This window comes from Patella vulgata, chromosome 4 (assembly GCF_932274485.2).
Source record: "Patella vulgata chromosome 4, xgPatVulg1.2, whole genome shotgun sequence".
Classification (NCBI taxonomy): domain Eukaryota; kingdom Metazoa; phylum Mollusca; class Gastropoda; family Patellidae; genus Patella; species Patella vulgata.
This window is the reverse complement of record NC_065882.2, coordinates 68,157,524-68,175,577: the sequence shown is the minus strand read 5'-3', so window position 1 is coordinate 68,175,577 and position 18,054 is coordinate 68,157,524. Positions and strand designations below refer to the sequence as shown.

The following is an 18,054-nucleotide window of genomic DNA, read 5'->3' as shown; positions in this document are numbered from 1 at the left end:
AAAATCTTGTGGACGCTCTAGAGGCCAAAGTTAATATCCGATTGACTTTAAATTTATACACAGTGTTTAAGGTCATGAGACGAAGAAGTCTATTGATTTTCAGCGATTTCCGATAATTACTGCCAGAGTTATGGCCCTTGATCACTTCAAAAAATCTTGTGGATGCTCTAGAGGCCAAAGTTAATATCCGATTGACTTTAAATTTATACACAGTGTTTAAGGTCATGAGACGAAGAATCCTATTGATTTTCTGCGATTTCCGATAATTACTGCCAGAGTTATGGCCCTTGATCACTTCAAAAAATCTTGTGGACGCTCTAGAGGCCAAAGTTAATATCCGATTGACTTTAAATTTATACTGCCAGAGTTATGGCCCTTGATCACTTCAAAAAATCTTGTGGACGCTCTAGAGGCGAAAGTTAATATCCGATTGACTTTAAATTTATACACAGTGTTTAAGGTCATGAGACGAAGAATCCTATTGATTTTCTGCGATTTCCGATAATTACTGCCAGAGTTATGGCCCTTGATCACTTCAAAAAACCTTGTGGATGCTCCAAAGGCTAAAGTCCATATCTGATTGACTTTAAATTTATACACAGTGTTTGAGGTCACGAGGCGAAGAACCCTATTGATTTTCAAAGATTTCTGATAATTACTGCCAAAGTTATGGCCCTTGATCACTTTGAAAAATCTTGTGGACGCTCTAGAGGCCAAAGTTAATATCCAGTTGACTTCAGATTGATACACAGAGTTTAAGATCTTGAGGCGAACAAGTATATTGATTTTCAATGAATTTTTATGACTTGGAACAGCTAAATCCATGATACAGTATTAAAAGTTTTGTATACAAAACGTTAGCATGGGGAAGAACTTTATAAAAACCAAACAAATTCTAATGGTTTTCTGAGTTGTTGCTCTTAATCAGATTTTAGTGTATTATAAATGTTTCATTACCGAAAAAAGTAAAAATATGCGACAACTCTTGTTGACTGCCCGGACGATTTAGCTGCTGTGTGCGTATGTTTTGTTGCCTGGCAACCTATCTTATAATTAATTACTGCAAAATTTACCCAACAAACCATTATGTCAGAGGTGTTTAATTGGTGGTATAAATTAGACTTACCATCCCTTCAAAGCTGAAACTTACTGTATGTGATAAACTAATAGTAATATAGATTAGTTAAGATGTACACAAAGTTACACAGTTGGGTTAAATTTCTGTTTATGTTAGTTTTCATATTTATGAAGCCAACCCATTATCTATTTCATGCTGTCTTTCTGAATGCTTATATTTTTAAATAATATAATAAAATTCTATACATCATAGAACTGTTGTTAAATAGTTAACAGCTATGTATTCACATGACTCTGCGATTCAGGTGCTAAAGAGTTATGTTTTTAAGTGGTCAAAAATGGAATAAATTCCTATGATCCTTTTAAACTTAAAGGCTCCTAAAGTCACCAAAAAATTAAGGAACCAGAGGATTAACTGATTGAAGAATGTTTACACTTGGCAAGACCAATAAACCAGTATGTTTTGATTATGAGGCAATATTCATTTTCGACCAAAAAAACAAAATTTGGTGGAATTGCGTAATTTGATTTTGAGTATAAAAATATGGCTGTTTACAATGCTAATATAGAGAAAATGTAAAATTATTTAAGAATGCTGAGTTGGCGACAGTGTGCTGAATATTTGTTGTATTGGTTTTTAATCATGTGATAATTGGAAAACACGAATATAGCCATAAATAGATAAAGTAAAAATACATTGTGTAATTACAATCAAATATGGCAAACTTGAACTAAATCAAACAGTATAGCTTGTTATGGAAGGATTTCCTAATTATTGTTTCTTTTATTGACTTGTGGGGGTTGGATGGCCGAAGGGTTAGCGTGTGCGCGTTGCATCATAAGGTCTGTCATTGACTCAACTGGAGGGGTTTCGATTCCCCAGTTGTGCGTGCCAAAGAGTAGGGTCGCCCGTCTTACCTCATGGGTTTTCTCCCACTGCTAAAATTGAACCATGTTAGTCCCGAAATGACCTAGATTGTGTCAGTGGACCTCTCTCTCTCTCTCTCTCTCTCTCTATCTCTCTTTCTCTCTCTTTTCTTATTGGTTTTAATAATTAAAAGAGAACAGCTTGAAACAAACAGAAACCACTGGTAATGTAAACTCCAAATTGCCATAACTTGAAGCCAATTGATTAAGTATGGTATAATAGTACCCAAAGGATCAGTTGTATCAGAATAAATAACTGTTCTAATGGAGGTGGATCTCACCTCTTTTATAGTAACATCACAGGAATGAAAAATACAGTCATACATCTATAGTTCTAATAAATAGTACAACACCCAGGAATACCTACCTGTCAGGCTGTAGTCATTACGGCCTGTGTCCAAGTCATGACCTGCCTCCATTACACTTGTCAGTCCTCTTCTTTATATACAGATCATTTATAATGGTACCTATCAACAACCTTATTTGTATTTAACCAGCATTAATAAGATATAATAATAGAATATCACTATTTTTATCTGTGGGGAGATATTGATTAACTAAGTTAATGTGACATCTGAACAGTTGAAATATTACAATCTGTGAACAATTTTAGATTATTGGGGATTAAAGAAAGTATATATGCTTTTAACAATATTTCTTTATTTTAAAGTCATGGTGGCTCAGCCGTTGAGGTGCTGGCTTGCTAACCTAGCGGCTCGGGATCAATCCTGTAGGTTCCTTACAGCATGGTTCTCCATGTCAGAAAGGAATAGTGTCTGGTTGTTTGGATGGGACAAAACATTGAGGTCCCTTTTACACATTGTATTTTACCAGATTGTACATGAACTTTTTGTGACAAATTTTTGTCCCATTCAAACTAAACACACACTTGCTATAGCCTGGCTCAGTTTAATCATTACATTGTAATTTTGTCTGATTTGTTCTTCTAATAGCAATATTTGCATAGATGCTATTGTTTTGGAGAAATATAAAAACTAATGATGTGATGAAGTGTTTTGGCGATGAAGGAAGGATTAAAAACTTCTGACTAGAGTGATAGTGGGGAAGGACATCTTTCAAACTATGATGTTTATAAGTCCTGTACATTTCAATAATGAAATCAAATGCCTATCAGCCATTGAACCTACTAGATATATCATTAAACAAGATGATATTAAATATTTATATCTTGGTGGTTGACATTAGGACACAATAACTGATAATGATAAATCAAATTGTTGAAATTACTTATAAATATATTTAATGGAAGACTTTCACGAGGTAAAATGAAATAGGATAACCTCAACATGTCAAATCGATAAAGTATTCTAATTTGTAAGATTGAAAAGGACTGCATGATACCCTTAGTGGTTACAAGTCATGTAGATCAACCAACATCTATCAAAACCCCTGCCTTTATCAAAATATATAAAATATTCATTGTTATATCATGTCTTTTGCTACTTCTGAGTGCATATAGTACATACATCTAATATCTGGCTTGAAATAAAAATGAACTGGCACCTGACACTTGTTGGAAATGTATTATTATAGATATCAATAAAAATCCTGAAAAATAAATCGATAAGATATGACAGGTACCAGAGGCTGTTTTAATCATACACTTACAGTACACCTACCTGTTATATAAAAAAACCAGGTATTATATCATATTGTAATATACATGTAATGTATTCAACAGAATTGTAAGAGAAACTGATCATGAGGTCATGAACTTTTGGAATACATAAGACATGATTAAAAACGGTTTTGTATTATTGTTGTGTAAATAGAAGTTATATAAATTTTGTATATGAGCTTTAATAAGATAGAACTGAGCTGTTTATGTTAAATAAGTCATTGATTTTTTATATGATCAAGAATTAGGTGAATATCCATTGTTACTTTTATCTATTGAGACCTATCAGAACAGGAGGCTGGGGAGGCTTCAGTTCTCCCCAAAATTTATATGTGTTCCTTAGTTTGAAAACTTTCCATTTTGGCTCGCTGTACTGTCAGTCCCCTTAATATGAATTTCTTTCTGAAGGGCCTTCTTCATGTGACTGAATTTTAAATTTGTTAAATTTTCATACAAACATTTTATCAGGCGAGATTAAAAAGAGATAAAAACCATTTCCAGAGTGAAACAGAATTGTTTTTGAATGGGCAGTGCCAGATTTATATAAAGAGAGACCCTAGTCTATTCCACCTATTAGAGCCCTCCCAATCCCCCAACCTCATGACTAGAGAAAAGTAAGATGTGTTTTAAACAGAATTCAGCAAAGCCGAAAATGATAATGGATGTTTAAGACTACATGTATAGTGCATGTAAGAAATGATTATTACAGTGTCAAAAATATTATACATCTTGACCAGAGATCCCCTCGATCTTGAGACGGTAGGCTTCAGTCTGCCAAGCCTATATATGTAAATCTGGAGTTGAATGCAGAGAAAATAAACCACAAAAACCATGTTCAAAATAAACACAACAGAATAATTTACCACAAAACACAGCACAAAGGAGTTTGAAATGTCACTCTCCCTATTTTTTTTGGTGGATTGAAAGTCAGATGACAGTCAGTGTATTTTCGCTTGGATTACATCCCTTAAAATAGGTTATACAATGTTATCGTAAGCTTTATTTGTTCAACTTTACAAAAAGACATTCTGATCTTTTTATGCTCAGAAGAAAACATTGGCGCACCACCCATCTCTATTTCTGAACCCCCCAAAGCATGATTTTTCATTTTATTTGAATGTGAAGTAACCAGATAAATAAAAACACCATAAATAATTACCTGTAGTTGCCATAGATGGTAAAATGAGTAGATAAAAGTTTCCTGTAGAATTGTATCAATCTACAACTATACATGATGAAAGAAACAAGAAACATTAATAAACACAATAAAGTACAGATAATAAAACTAAACCTAATAAAGTACATAATAAACCCAATAAAAGTATGTAAATAGTTTCAGTCCAGCTTCAATTACAGATATATTCATTGATAGGAAATGATATTAAGATCAATGAAGCAATTATTCAGCAATTGATGAATGATATAAACCATTACTACATTTGTAAACAATTTCTCTTTAGTGCAATATTGAAAATAGGGAAATATTCTGATACCCTGTCACATTATGCATAAAGTATAACTTTTAAATCTTTGACAAATCAAAAATTTAAAGGTGTATGGGAATAAATTGCTTTTTAAAAGAAAAAAAGATCAAAGAAGCAACATGACAAATTAAGAATTCAATAAAAAATATTTCATTATTTAAACTTTTAAAATGGGCTATAAAAATGTTATTTTGGTATGAAAATAGATTGGAGATTAACACAAAAATATTGGCTATACAGTATAGTAGATAAAATCAAACATATTTGAAACCATAAAGATGGCAGCTTAAAATCAATACAGAACTTGTGATAGGATTGATGGATTTCAATTGATGGAGTCATTTTGATTTTATAAGGTCTTCACGATATTTGATGAAATCTTTGATGCCTCATTAAATGGACTTAAATCATGTTAGGATCGTTGGATTTCAATAAAAAAATTTTTTTTATTTAAGAGCCCATTTGATTGTACAAGTTTGTGGTAGGCCAAAAATAATATAGACAACTGTATAAATAACTTTATTGTAAGATTCAATGTAACTTCAAATGTATTTAAGTGTGTCTTGCAATGGATTAAATATAAACTATTTAAAACTTTTTGTATGCCATTATATGGATGTCAACTGTGGAACCTAACTAAAAAATCTACCAAGAAATTTGACTGTGCCTGGCGCAAAAGTGTAAGACGCATATTTAGTATTCCATATAGAACTCATAATGTCCTATTACATTTGATTTGTAATGATCAACCTTTTGATGTCCAAATTCATAAACGGTTTGTAAAATTTATTGTATCTTGTTTTAAACAGTAAAAACAAATGCACACACATATGTGGTGGACTACTTGCACTAAATGGTAGCCAATCAAATGCAAGTGATAATATTAATTTTGTGAAAAACATGAAATGTATAAGAATGTCTTCTGTTCAATGAAAAAAACTGAAATAATAAGTAGGATGTTAAATGTTGCCACTAACAAATATAAAATTAATGACCTGCAAACTGCTGCCGCTATAAATGACATGTTATTTATGAAACATTCTCATGAAGTCTGTGATAAAGAATAAATAAACGAGATTATAGAGTATTTATGTACAAAATAATTCAATTTACTTTAATTAAACATTATTTATTTATGAAACTGTAAATAATTGTAAAATTATTGTAAATTTTATTATTAGTATTACTACCATTATTATTATTATAATTATCGCATCTGTACATGGATACCTTTGTGTATGAAATAAATATATTATATTATAATGGCCTTCTTTTAATCTGATTACATGTGAATCAAAGCTGGCTGATCTTTCGGTTTTGCTTTCTGTTTTAAATGTTAAGAAATTACTTGTGTTTGTAATTATGCCATCAGCGATGTTTGATTGTGCTTTAATTTTATTTTACTAATATGCAAGGTATACTTGAAAACCTCGTATTTTGTCCAAATTATACGTTGTTGTCAATAAATATTGAAAAGAAAGTGCTCAAGCCATCTTTATTATTATCCTTCTGGAAAAATTCCATGTAAATCCTCATGTTTTAGTTAACTTACGGGATAATCTGTAGATCACTGTTGGCTTTCCATCTAAGCCAACAACAAGAAAAATGTAATTATGTTAAAACCTAATCTTCACCATGATCTAAAATTTCTGTAGAAACTTGGAAATTGTAGATAGGAATGAGCTATTGGATGAAATTAGTGATAAGAATTACTAAATTTAGGAGTTGAAAGATACATTATGGGAGATTAAATAAAGAGTTGACAGTTCTCACTATAATAGTTAAAAACTAGATAATGTAAAGGCAATTTGCTGAAAATTTCAGTCAAATTGATCCACTCGGAATTGAGATTTTAGCGATTGGATTTTCGGCCTAGCCTCGATCATCATTACTAAAGTCGGTACGATAAAAAACATAGTCTTGATTATCCATTTCATGATTAAATCATGAATGGAAGTTGAGCTGCAAATCTGAACGTAATCCAGTAAATATCGCAGGCTAGCGTTGACATCGAGAGTTGATTATTGTCTGGATAAGTTAATTAATGTCTAATTAATAATTTAGATATTACATTTCAGGCCTAAAGAAAGACCTGCAATAGACAGATTTAGCTCTTGCATAATGTATGTTTAATAAAGGAGTCTTAAGATGAAAATTTTATTATTATATGGGCATTTCTATAATCAGGCGCTATTATATGTCTTTGTTTTTCTAATGGAGTTGTCTCTGGCAAGAATTTCAAACAAACTATACATTTAGTTTGGAAGACTAAACTCTGTGGTGCATTTAGAGGGTGGATGGGGTTGCCCCATTCCTCACACACACAGTTTAGGCCATCAAAAATATGTTGTTGTTTTTTACCAGACACTGCCAATAAGTGGAAAAATGACTAAAAGCAAGTTACATAAAAGTATGTATCCTCAGGCTGAGTTAAGTCATGTATTCTAATCCAACCTCAAAACTTCCTATTAAATGCTTGCCCTGAGAAAGGTGAACCAGGATGGAAAAATCTGGAGATTTTTTTTTCTCCATGCCGGAATTCAAACCTGGGAGGGACATTCTAGTCGAGAATCCAGTGCCTTTAAATCTTGTTTCCCGGGAGCCCTCATTCATTCCATTATTGATGGAGTAGAATAGATACTTGAATGAGTATAAGACTTTCTTGGGAGACACTTGATGTTTACATTTTTAGGCGACTCTCCATATTTTTGAGAAAGATTATTAGCTATTGATAATTCATCAACTAATCAGTATTAACAGCTGAAACTGATGGAATGAGTTGAGTACAAAAGATTATAACAGAATTAATCGACCAGAAGTAGCCTCAGGGATTTTCCAAGTCTTACTTTAACTGGTTAGTCATTGCCATTTTATCTTCAAGATTATATCTACATGTCTGGGCATGGAATTTAGCACTCAAGGTTACAGATTTTTGTGATCGATTGAGAAAATTGTCTTTTGTACTACTATTTATATATAAAGTTGTATTTGTATGTCAATATAAATGAATTGATTTTTCCTGGGCAATTTTAAAACCTCTATTCCTCTTTACTCCTCATTTGTAGGAATTAAATTCAATAATCTTTTAAATTGATCAGACACGTCAGGCCTCCATTACCTCAACTAATGTATTTTGAAAGAAAACCATTGATACGGCCATCGTAGCCTTTGTTGGCGTCTTAATCGGTGTTCTGCCCCAAGCAACGTGTTTTTACTGTTTCAAGTAATCAGATTCTACAGTTACGATATGGAAAATGTCATCTTAAAATGATACCTAAGGCTTCATCAATATCTATGTCAATCAATATAATATGGGAGGGGCTAAGGCAAGTGATTGACAAGCATTAAACTTAATCACATACTGTCTGTATTATATTTCCTACACTTTTTATGATGTACAAGTCTTCTTCTAACCAGTTGCATCAGTTCTCTGAGAATCCTCACCACCTGCGACTGCAACTCACATAAACATTTTAAATCGATGTGCTTTTGAGTCCTTGTAATAAAACCATGTGCATTATACCAGTGTATTATATGAAAATATTGATTTTCTGTCTAATTCAAATGTTGATTACCATAAATAGTATACCATTATTTACAATAAAATATAATAGAGTGTATATAAGTACACAGGTTGTTCAAAAATGTCTAATTGTTATTATACCTATTGTCCATGACCTGCCAATGTGCAATCCATCTGGTGCATGAGTAACTAAGGTCAAAACTATTATGTAAAATATTATAAAACCAGAAAGAATGTTACATTTTATTTACCGAAGTAACGTGATATAAGATACATGTACATCATGATAAAATTTAAATTGGAAATTTCCGAGAACTGCTATTTTATATCTATTGTTAAGTAAATGTTACATCAATAACATGTTTGAGTTTAAAAATTAATTTGATCTTATAATTAGACCAGGAAAATCTTCCTTGTATTGCTGCGCTGATGATAATTTATATATTAGTTACGGGATATTTTTGTCTTAAAATTAAAAGATCAATATGAACATGACAAGGAAGTTAGCACAAGTTTCACACTCTAATTAATATTTAAAGCTCACATATTTTTGTCCTTGATATCTCTTCAGTGGAAGCAGATGTTAAATAAAGCTATTTCACACACATATTTATGCTTAAAATGCCAATATTACATTTTGTTGTTCCCAGGCTTTCAAAAAAAAGAAGCTGACTATTAGAATAGGTTCATTCGTATGTCCGTCTTTCACACTTTTATGACACAATAGTATCTTCTAATGAATGTTGAAACTTGGTGTTTATCATGAGAATACCTTGATGGAGTTTGATGAGGATTTATCTGCTTAGGTTAAGCGGAGGTAAGAATTTACTTAGTTGATGTCTTAATTGGGACACGATAACTTTGATGGTATAGTTTCATTATATCAATACCTTGATTAAGTCTAATAATAAGAATTTTCTGCTCAGGTTGAGCAGAGTGATAAGTAATTTGATTGGTTAGGACTTTGGAGCACAATAACATTGATGCTAATTGATGAAAGTAGTGTAGAGTTTTATTACATCAATACCTTGACTAAGTTCGATGATAAGCATATTTTCTGCCTACGCTAAGTAGCGATAAGCAATATGATTGTTGAGTACTCTGCTTTTAGGTAGAATGTTCAAACTTAAAGTAGAATTCCATTAGTTGCATTTTTGTGGGTGCTTTATGAAAGATAAGTGTGCAATTAATTGATATGTCATCTATTTGAGGAGTTGGCTTGTTTCAATAGCACAAAGGTTAAACAATGACACAAATTTCTTTGTTACACTTAATAACTTCTGATAATTTTTTTAACTGAAACTTGGGTAAATTGGAAAAGTAATTAGATATCCCAAATCTTTTATTACAATTACATTCAATTTAGTCTGAAAAATTAGAATTATATTCCTGTAGTGTCTAAATGATGAAGCTGAAGTTTACTGCATTGTCACTTGCTAAGACTTGCTTGATTAATGGAACTTGATTAATTATTTTTAGCCTAATCCAACCCAACCAACAGATGAGCATTTTCCGATAAATATTTTTTGTGGCAATATCACTTTAAAAAAGATATTTGATAGTTGCATATATGAGGTCACATTATGAGAAACTGATTACTGTTATTGAAAAAAATTATATTCTTGTTATTTTGAAGCAAACAGGACAAATGTAATATTATTTTCTGACTTCCCAGTAAGGGTGTGTGTTTACATCATTATAGTAAATTTACACTTGAAGGTGAAGGTCACTATCCCTGCAATTTTAAGTAAAAAATTTTTCCACCTTTACAGAGTCTGCCTTGCAAAACAAACACTGATAAATTTCGAATTCACAGGTGTGGATTATATGACGTCAATTAATTCACACATAGATTGTAACTGACATCCCTGGCAAATCATGATTGTGAATGTATGATCTTAAAAAAGGCAAATCAAAATTGTGAAGAACTTTGAGTATGAGTTTAATAAAAAAAACACAATTCCCAGCAATTACTCAAGTATTTTTTTTTTTAATTCAAAAACTAATTATTAATTGTAGATGATATTAATAAATCAAGATATAAAAAAGGAAATTGCAATAATTCATCAACTTGCTGCCCCAGCAGGATTAAAAATATGAATTTTGCTCTTGTTCTGAAACCGTATTGTATGACTCTTTATTTATCAGAAAGTGATTAAAATCTCTAATCACAACACAATCTCTGGTGTTTTACTTTGTACATGTACTTAGCCCTATACATCACTCAAACAGACTCAGAGTAAGTAGCATTACCAAGTCGCATCAGCAGAGAAATCATGGTTGAAATATCAAGGGGACTGTAGGCCCAGTTCATGGAGGGTTTGGAAATATTGAAATAAAATTGAACCATGTGTTAGTCCCGAAATAACCTGGTTTTTGTCGAGTGGATGTTAAACTCTCTCTCTTTAGGGCCAGTTCCTAAAGGAAGTCGTCTGCTTTCATGTCTGGCCCACCATATAGAAATTAGAAACACAGCTTTACTATAGAGCATAGCAATGGTTAATGACATGATAATGCTCGTAACTATTTGTCCAAAAACTGAAACCATGAATAGGCAACTGTTGGAAACATGGACATCTAAATTGGATAAATCTGGTTAAAGATAGACACCAGAGTCACTAGAAGTAGCTTTACCCTTTGATATATATGATTCAAAAAGATATTGGAAAGTGAAGTATATATAAAACAAATTATTAAAAAAATAAGGGACCCAAGATTTGTAGAATCAAAAGCACAAGCTAAAGTCTGATTAAGAACATGCACTGTCAGAGACTGTACATGTAAAACTGTTAAATATTAATGCTGATAGTAAAGTAAAGAGTCAGCATTAATGTCATATTTTCTCTGTAGATCTGAAACATGTGGTGTACACTGGTGGATTTAATTTGTTTGGTCTTCATTTATAAGCGAAAACCAGTGATGCTGTTGTCAGTTTGAAAACGTCTATTACTAAATCATCAGGTTTAATTAAATACTTTTGTAATTGAAATATGGTTCACTTGATACAAAATAGAGAGCAATGCCCTAAGTTTTTGATTATGGGCCAAATGGGAATTGGTACAGCGCAAGATGTTTAACATGTGGTAATTTCTTACCATTTTGGGATTTCTAGGTCTTTGTGGTGGTACATTTCTTAGTTATTTGATTAGTAAAATGCATATGGTCCAGGTAATTTTGGTTCAGTCAAAATTACTGCAATACATTTTAGCTACATGGTTGTTAACTTTTAAAAACAATTGGTATACTAGAAAGAGGGGTATGCACACCCACCCACCCACCCACATTCTCTCACCCTCTTTTTGTACACCAGATTTCTGTTTTGGTGTTTTGTCCTCTAGCAGGATCTGGAATAGTCATTATATGTATTGTCATCTGTCTCTGTCCTATTTTTGTACTTCCTAGTGGTAAAGTTATCATCCAATTAACTTTAATTATACCTAGTCTGTAAATTCATTAAATAAAGGAGCTTGTCAAGATTTCTGCATTTACTGAATGAGTTTTGGCCTTAACCACTTTGAAAATTTTCGTAGATGCTGTAGCGGGTCAAGATATTAACTGATGACCTGAAATTGATACTCATTGTTTATGTGCATGAGGCAAAAGATCCTATTGATTTTCTGTTTAACCCTGTTTTAAGGGAGACGTGCATAGAATTCTTGAAGTTATGTTTAAACAGGTCTGTGATATAGTATCAGAGATTCAGATTGTGACTTGTGACTTACCTCCCATGACTACAATATATTCAGACCTATATCTGGTGGAATCAAAAGTATTAAAAAACAGACCGTAATTTAGATCTGTATTTTTGATCATATTGGATTCCCAATTTTTCAAGACATGTATCCATGTGTCAAGGATGATGTCTGTGCAGTGTGACTAGTGGTTTGAAGGGTAGGGTAGTAGTAGATCCATGTGTGTAAGGATATTTATTACTTGTAAATATATCAGTAAAGAACCCAACATGTTATAATCATCTGATCAAAATCTTGAAGGGTGTTGATCAACTTGATGATTTGCAATGCCAAGCCAAAAAAACTTACTTGGTATTTTTCATATGGAATTATATTTAGAAAACTTTTATCACTAAGATAGTGTTACATTCCTCTTCTCAGTGTCTGCTGACTAGTGCTGACATAAGAATGAATAATGACATCAAAATAGTTGGATGGCCGAAAACAATTTTTTTTTATCTGTTAAAGATCAATAAAACTAATTATTGAAACAGTCACAAGTTGTTAGAGGATAAAATTCTACACAAACTCAAGATCTAAACAAACAAGTTCGCAGTGCTGATCAATGCCATCGCTTTTAACACACACTTGTATCACCACAAGAATTGATACAAGTCTAATTTTGATTTCATGCGTCCTTGAGAGAAAGCTTAGATTAATATTGTCTGCATCTTTAAAGTCTAAATTATAAAAAGATTGAAAATGATTACTAAGATGGTTTATTTCATTCTATTGTTTTCTAATTGTTCTTAATGTCATATATCTATGACATATTGTATTTTATTGTGTTTGACATATTGAAAAGGTATATTGTCCTTAATTGTATACTTAAGAATTAATGCTATCAATTGATTAAAGATTATATTCAAATAACCAGGAAAAATATTTTGGTTGCCTAAAACAGTAAGTGTCTTGCCTATTGAAAATATGATAGTACTGCCATGATGGTTAACATTTCATTTACACAAGTTTCAATGAGAGAGTGACACTACTGCATATAACACGAATTGAAAGATAATTAAAGAGGAAAATATTTTAGTACTTTACATGTCTCTTTAAAACAAATTAAGAGAGCAACAGTTCTCTGCACATGGAAATTTCTTGCTGTAACCCCAACTTCCCAGCACATATAGCAACATATGGTTGATCGGATTTCTTGGTTTATTTCATTTATTATAGTGAATTTTCAGTTTATAGTTAGGACTTTACATGTCAAAAGAAATATCAATGACCAGGTGTGTTAAACTGAAGATATGTCATAGACGAGACAACTCTTCATTATTCATTGATAAAGTACAAGACTACTTGTATTATTGGTATTACAGATTGAATGGTTGTAGGCCTATTAAGTGTGATCATCAAAAATTAAATGGAGAATTGTGTTTTGTTTTATCAGTACAAACAACCTGTTCTTTTTAAAAATGGGCCTGTGCTATAACTGCTGTGGCAAGAATAATTTAAAGACCATTTTTTTCAGAAGTTAGAGAGAGAGAGAGGAGAGAGAGAGGGAGGGTTTTACGGACACAAACTAGGTCATTTCAGAACTAACATATGATTCAATTTTATTTCATTAATTCCCTTGCACGTACATGTAGGGCCTTCAGCAATGGGAGGAAACTGGAGGACTCAGAGAAAACCCACAAGGTTGGACAGGCGACCCTACTTCTTGTCACATAAAACCAGGGAATTGAAACCACGCCAGTTGACTCAGTGACAGACCTTGTATTAATTATTCGGAATAATGATTTGTCGACAGCCTTATCATTGGTAATTACCAATCAACTAATCATTAATCTGTGACAATTGATTAGTATTATTCAATTACACGATCCGCTTGTTGATGAATTTTCATTACTAGTATTTTGGTTAACACAACAGCAATCAATACATGATCAGAATTTTAAGGTTTTTTTCTGCCACTTCGCATGTACCCTCAAAAATTATCGCCAAAATCCTTGAGACAGCCATATTACCACAATGCTTTGCACGGTGTGTTTGGGCCGATCAGCAAACAAACTGGGCTGACTGTATAGCAACAAGTGGGGTTTGTTTATGTTTTGTAGGGGTTTTAAAACTTATTTGTATTCGTTCAAAATGAATTCATCCACAATACTTTGGTCATGTGTATAAACTAGAGATTCGCCACCTTACAATCATGCCAATCATTATGTAAAAGGATTGACCAGTCGTCCCGCTGCGAGCAGAGAAAAATAACTAATTTCGCTGAGAATTTTAAGAAAAAAGACAGATTTATGAATTCGGTACTCCAAATTAAGGTGTTTTAAAATGTTTTATTGCTATTTTGATCTTTTGTATCGAAAGATAGTATATTTATAGACTCATTTTTGTGAAAACCTCAATTTCGATCAAAATCAATATTTACACTTGTTTTATCTGTAGCTCATTATTAGACTTTGCTCATTCCAGCTCATTTTGCCAGCACAGGTCACAAATACTGAAAATATATTGTGCAATATGGTGTGCGAAAAGACTAAAGTCACCAAAAATAAAATCTGATTTTAGCAAATTATCTCAAAACTGGGCTAATGTATTACGTAAAGACAGGTTTTTAAGTTGTTGTGTATTGTAATTATACCGGTAATTGTTTTATAATAGGGGGATCACGTGGCTAAGTGGGTAAAACGCTGGCCTGCTAGCCTGGAGATCGGGTGTTCGATCCCTGCATTGGCTGAGAAAGTTAGTCCAGATTTTCCGGCGTGGTTCCCCCTTGTCAGTGATGCAGGATGGAGGGCCTGACAAGGACAGCTGCCTAGTCATTCGGATGGGACAAAAAACCGAGGCCCCGTGTACACATTGGCGTGCACGTAAAAGATCCCTTGACAGTTGGAATTTGATATAAGAGTAGGCCGTGGTGCCACTGTTCGGGCAAAATTTCCCTCATAGCACACTGTATGGTGTATGCCCTCTTCATTAGCCCAGTTCGGAGCAGAACAGTAGGACGTTAAACCCCATTTCATTTCATTTCATTTCGTTTTATTATAGACCTACCTGAGAAATAAAATTGTTACAATTTATTACACAATTTTGGCAGATATATTCCAGTTGTCGGAAAAAATATCTAAACATTTAATTATATACAAATTATTATCCATTTTGGAAGAAATAAATTGAAAGCCAGTTTTCAATTCATCATATCTTGGATAATAGTTTAATACTGAATGGAATTGAACCATTTTGCATCGATATTCCTTTGACAATAATGTAGTCGGTAAGGAATTTAAATTCAAGGGACTTTTATAAAGTTATATGTAAAGAAAGGGCAGATTCTCAGACATGTTGACGACAATACATTAAAGGAGCATTATGTAAGATAAAGAGCTGACAGACAGTTCTCGCTATAATAGTTAAAAAAAAGTAGATAAGGAAAAGGGAATATGTTGAAAATTTAAGTCAAATTACTTCACTCTGAGCCGAGATCAGATTTAAATTTGTTGAAAATCTAAGACTATACAATGGCATCAAGAGTTGATTATGGTCTTAGTTAGTTAATATCTAATTAATAATTTATATAATATTTAAGAGATAAAGAAAGACCTGCAATAAGCAGATTCAGCTTTTGCATAATACCTATAAGCTACTAATTTATATTAAGGATGATATAATGGAATATTTCTAATATTATGTAAGAAAAATGAGTTATCGATCAACCGATTTTATGTATGTAGAGTACTGTGCAGCATAATGATTGAACTATGTTTGTAGAGTGAGCTAAGAAACCTGTAATGTTTACAATTGTCAGGTAAAGGAATAGTAATATGCCATACAATACAACTGATCTGTAATAATCAGGGGACAATCAGGTTAATATATCTAACCCCAATTCCACTTCACACTTTAAACAGACTGTTGTTCGTAACGGTCTTCTTTTATTTCAACCACCTGCCATTCATTATGTCTATCTCTCTTAGTTTAATACCCAGAAATATTGATATTGTCTTCGATCAATTCTCTGTATTAACATCATACCTAATAATTAGTTTCGATTAGCACTAATGTTCGTCATACTGATAGATCTCCTTGGGCAATATTTTACAAAGAGAATTTTTATATGCCCACATTGAAATCTGGTCCTGTATTTATCATTCCTTCCATTGGCTAGTGTGAATGTTTGTTTTGTTGCCTGGCAACCCTAACTTATGGCTTGTGAACACTCCTGTTGCCTACAAAAGAATGAATATGCTCTTTGTAGACTGCTTGGATGACTTACTTACAATTGTTGCATTTTATGAAAGCTTCTGAAACTGATATGGATCAGATTTGTTGACCAAAGTTTTTTAAAATTCAGTGGTATTGTTCAGTAGGGTATATGAAAAGCCCTATCGATTTTCCATATATTTGAAAAAATCTCACAAATTTTAAAAGTATATTTTTTATTTATATTTTGAACGATTTGAAGCATTATTTGACACAATGTATCGTGTATCCGGAATCCGGAATGATTTTGCAATATATTGTCCTGCTAACTCTTAATATTGAACAATGTTATCTAGGGTGTTGACACTGTTCAAGTATCCTATAGATATCCTATTTCTAATACAATTGATGGTTTTGTTACTATTAATACAGTGACCAGATTCAGGGTGTAGGAACTACACGTCATATTAAGTACTTATAGCCCTCAGCAATCTATATTATTTAAGAAATAAAATTGTGTAGTGACACCTCATCAGTTATTATGTCCTAACAAGAAAAAGGAGCCCTCATGCTAGGTTTTAGTCTTCAAATTCAATCAGTATACTATTATTGCAGATTTGTGCATAAAACAATGATACATGAGTATTTTCCTTTGATAGATATGCGAGGGTATCGTTAAAGGATTCTTATTAACAGGGAAAATAGTTGTTTATCTGTAAGGGTGAATAAAGAGGTAGAAATAATGAGCATTTTCCATTGATAAGATACATATCATTATTGATATCTTTTAAAAAAAAAAAAAAAGATACTAATTAACAACTATAGCTCCCCATTTATCAGCAAATGTAAAAATTGTATATGGTAGATCCTAGTGAACATAAAAATATTCTGAAAAAGCTTCTAAAGAAGTTTCTCCTATGTGTATGTGTATTTCCTATTTGATCAGGGGTACCCAAGCTAGCTAGATTCAAATTGCTACTAACCCAGGAATAAATAGCTTACAAAATACATTTTACCCTGTGATGTTAGCAACATACAGCTAGCATCATATAGGGGTCAAATCGCGTCAATACAACGGAAAACAACCGGAAAACTACCGAAAAACACCATGTTATACTGAATACCGGAAAACACCGGAAAAGCACTAAATACCAGAAAACACACTAAATACCGGAAAACACCCTAAATAGGTAACAAAGAGCCTGGTCCTCTGTTTGCAGAGGGTTAGGGTTAGGGCTAGGGTTAGGTTTAGGATGTTTTCCGGTATTTAGTGTGTTTTCCAGTATTTAGTGTTTTTCCGGTGTTTTCCGGTATTCAGTATAACATGGTGTTTTCCGGGTGTTTTCCGGTGTTTTCCGGTATATAGTATAGCCCGTCAAATCGCTGTACATGCTCTCTTCTTTTCTTGTGGACATCTCATTTGTGACTGGAATCTACTGTTCAAGACTGCAACTTAACAAAGCTTGCTGGAAACCTTGGGTTGTTTTAGCTCATAATAGTTGTAGAATTCATTTTAGA

The 18,054-nt window shown here is 32.5% G+C and overlaps 1 protein-coding gene across 1 annotated transcript in view; it reads left to right on the top strand.

Annotated features, from left to right (window-relative positions):
- The window catches only part of LOC126818035 (putative molluscan insulin-related peptide(s) receptor), a 134,997-nt gene that overhangs the window by 33,149 nt on the left and 83,794 nt on the right, over positions 1 to 18,054 (top strand). The gene's annotated exons all lie outside the window — the stretch shown is intronic.